The sequence below is a fragment of the Elephantulus edwardii genome, unplaced genomic scaffold (genome assembly GCF_000299155.1).
Source record: "Elephantulus edwardii isolate Elephantulus edwardi_28Jun2011 unplaced genomic scaffold, EleEdw1.0 scaffold00007, whole genome shotgun sequence".
Classification (NCBI taxonomy): Eukaryota; Metazoa; Chordata; class Mammalia; order Macroscelidea; family Macroscelididae; genus Elephantulus; species Elephantulus edwardii.
This window is the reverse complement of record NW_006399757.1, coordinates 2,027,303-2,030,777: the sequence shown is the minus strand read 5'-3', so window position 1 is coordinate 2,030,777 and position 3,475 is coordinate 2,027,303. Positions and strand designations below refer to the sequence as shown.

Below are 3,475 nucleotides of genomic sequence, written 5' to 3'. Positions count from 1 at the left end.
CGCTATGAGTCGCAAGCGACTCAACGGCACATAACAACAACAACAACTCTCACTTTAGGAGTTCTGGTGACCTAATGTGTCAAAACTTGCACTGTCAACCCCAAGCTGAGAAGTTCTAATGCACCCATTGCTCCTTAGGAAAAAGATGGACAGTCTCCTCTCATACTATGTATAGCCTCTGAAAACTCCTTGAAAGGTTATCTATGAGTGTTTCTACTCAATGGCAATGAGGTTTTTTGAGAACTTTCATCTGCATATAAAGCAATTGAAAATATAGCTTAGGTCAGGTGTAGCTAAACTGCATCCTTGTTCTTTCTTTGCATAAAATGTCATCTTCTTTATTTTGCATACTTTGATTTCAGAACAAAATAAACAAAGAAAACTCACATACACAACATCCAACCTTATTCTTGAGGTTGAGTCCAGAGTTACTCCTGCCTTAACACACAGGACAGGAAAGATAAACATTAGCTATCAGCAGATGGAGCCATATGGGAGAGGGCAATTCAAGGCTGCTGTGGGAGCCACAGGGATGCTGTACAAGGCGAAGTGGGTATTACAGTAGTAATTTTCAATCAACTTCTTCCATGCGATATGCATCTTTATCACCTCCAAGTGGGGGATCTCATCAAGAACAGCAGCACTGGGTTCCTCAGCTATTACCTCGTCTTCATCAATGCCTAAGCCCAGCTTGATCATGTGGTAGATGCAGTTGGAGTGAGTCTGAGGATTCTGAAGGGAGAAACCAGATGAGAGTAGAGCGTTTTCACACAGCAGCAGCACCAGGTCCTTGACAGCTTTGTCATTGTTGTCTGCCTCAGCCTTCTGTCTCAACAATTAGATGTTTGGGGTTCATCTCCAGGTACCTTTTAGCCATCTTGTAGCCCATTGTCAAGTTGTCCAGAAGTGCCTGTGCTTTCATAATCTACTCCATATTTTCTGTCCAGCCATATGTGCTAGTCACAGTGCAACAGAGTGAAGATACAAGCCTATTGGAAATTGTCACCTTCTCAACCTTCTTATCCAAAATTTCCTTCATGAGCTTCCAGTTCTTAAACTCGGCCTTGCTCTCCTCCCCTTTCTTTTTCTCCTCTCCATCTTCAGGTAGTTCTAGGTCCTTGGTGACAGAAACCAGGCTCTTCCCATCAACCTCCTTGAGGTGTTGCAGACAGTACTCATTGATAGGTTCAGTCATATACACGACCTCAAAGCCCTACGTGTGCACTCATCCCACTAACGCTGAGTTGGCCAACTGCTCTTTGTTCTCACCAGAGAAGAATTCAGTGGACCTCTGGGTCTCCTTAATGTGAGACATGTACTCTGAGAGAGAAGTTATCTCATCTCCAAACTGGGAAGTGTGATAGCGAAGTCACTCAGAAAGGCAATGCTGGTTAGTAGAATCTTCATGGATTCCAAGCTTCAGGTTTTTAGAGAATGCCTCATAGAATTTTTTTGTAGTTTTCCTTGTCTTCTGCCAACTCAGAGAAGAGCTCAAGGCAATGTTTTTGTGGATGACCTTCAAGATTTTTCTCTGTTGTAGCATTTCTTGAGAAATGTTGAGGGTCAAATCCTCAGAGTCAGTCACACCACAAATGAAGTTCAGATACTCTGGTATCAACTCATCACAACTTTCCATGATAAACTCATGGCAAACATAAAGTTTAATGTTATTTTTCTTCTTGTTGTACTCAAAGAGATCAAAGGGAGCCTGGCGATGGATAAATAGCAATGACCTGGGTCCCAGGTGACCTTCTACTGAGAAGTGTTTGACTGCCAAGTGGTCATCCCAGTCATTAGTGTGGCTCTTGTAGAACTCTCCATATTCCTCCTGTGTTATGTTATCAGGATTTCTGGTCCAAATGGGTTTAGTCCTTAATGTACTTAGTCCTAAAAGGGCTTAAGTTCAAATGTACTTCTCCTTAATTTTCTTTTTGTTTTCTTTTTCTTGTCTTTACCACTATCATCCTCCTCACTGGTACCCACATCTTCAATCTTGAGCTTCTCTTCATCATCCTTATCTTCTTCTCTCTCACCTTTCTCTTCTTTTGCCTCATCTTCACTGATTCCCTTCTCTCATTCTTTCTCCAAATAAAGGGTGATGGGGTAGCCTATGAACTGCGAGTGCTTCTTCACTACATCTTTGACTCATCTCTCTTCTAAGTACTCTGGTTTTCATTTAAGGTGCAAAATGACATTAGTACCCTGACCACTGGTTTCACCATGGCACCATGGTCAGCACGAACTGTGAAGGAACCCTAGGTGAAGACTCCAGGCATACTGCTCATCATCATTGTGTTTTGTGATCACTACCACACTCTCTGACACAGAATAGGCAGAATAAAAGCCAGCACCAAGCTGGCCAATCATTGAGATGTCTGCCCAGCCTGCAAAGTCTCCATAAACACTTTGGTACCAGACTAGGCAATTGTTCCCATATTATTTATTGGATCAGCCTTGGTCATATCAATGCCTGTACCTGCAAGAGTCAAAGTATGTTCCTCAGGGTTAGAGATTATGTCTATTTTCAGTTCTTTACCTCTGTCCAACTTGGAAGGGTCTGTCAGGGTTTCATAGCAAATCTTGACCAATGCATCAGAAGCATTCGAGATCAACTCCCTAAGGAAAATTTCCTTGTTGGAATAGAAGGTATCGATGGTAAGAGACGTAAGGTAGGCAATCTCTGCCTGACAGGCAAAGATCTCCACCTCCTCCTCAACATGGTGTGCTTTCTCAGGCATCTTGATGAAAAGGGTTGCAAGTGCCAGAGAGGTAAGGGCAGGGTCTAGAATCAGGCCGCACAAGACTCGCCGGCTGCGCGGGAGTGACTCAAGAGCCATACATGTTCTTTAGGTCTTTCAAGATACCCTTGGCAGCGTACTTGCCTAGTTTTATGGGCCTTTTTATTTTTTACTACTGCTACTGTAGATGCTTGGATCCACAATCAACACCATTGTTATCAGCAGTCATGCTCTTTGGAAGCAAGGATGGCAAAGCTGCATCTCTCATACTTTGGGCATTTAGCTAGGTGAGGTTATTCTTTGGAAAGGGACCTCATGCTTGGAAAGATAGAGGGTCAGCAAAGGAGAGAAAGACCTCCAATAGGATAGATTGACAAGATGACTCCAGCAATGGGCTCCAGTGTCTCAGAGATAATGAGGATGACACAGGAAAGGACAGGGTTCAGGTCAGCTGCTCATAGGGTCACTGTGAGTTGTATTCAACTCAACAGCACCTACTAACAACCACACTTTAGTTGGAGTGTGTTTTCAGTTGACTTTTAGAATACTATAGCAGCCAGAACTTTCAATGGATTCTGCTACTAAGATGCTATTTCTGCCCTCTCCTCTCTCCTTCCTCCTCACCCACTTCCCTCAGCCCACCTCCTCCTTGCTCTTTTCCTCTCTCCTCTGCCCTTTCCTCAGGTCCTCTCTGTCCTTCCCACTCACCCATACTTTCTCTGTACAATTCCCTCTTC

The 3,475-nt window shown here is 43.6% G+C and overlaps 1 pseudogene; it reads right to left on the bottom strand.

The window, feature by feature from the left end:
• Positions 1 to 571: 571 nt before the first annotated feature.
• LOC102876653 lies at positions 572 to 2,837 on the bottom strand (annotated as a pseudogene).
• Positions 2,838 to 3,475: the final 638 nt, after the last annotated feature.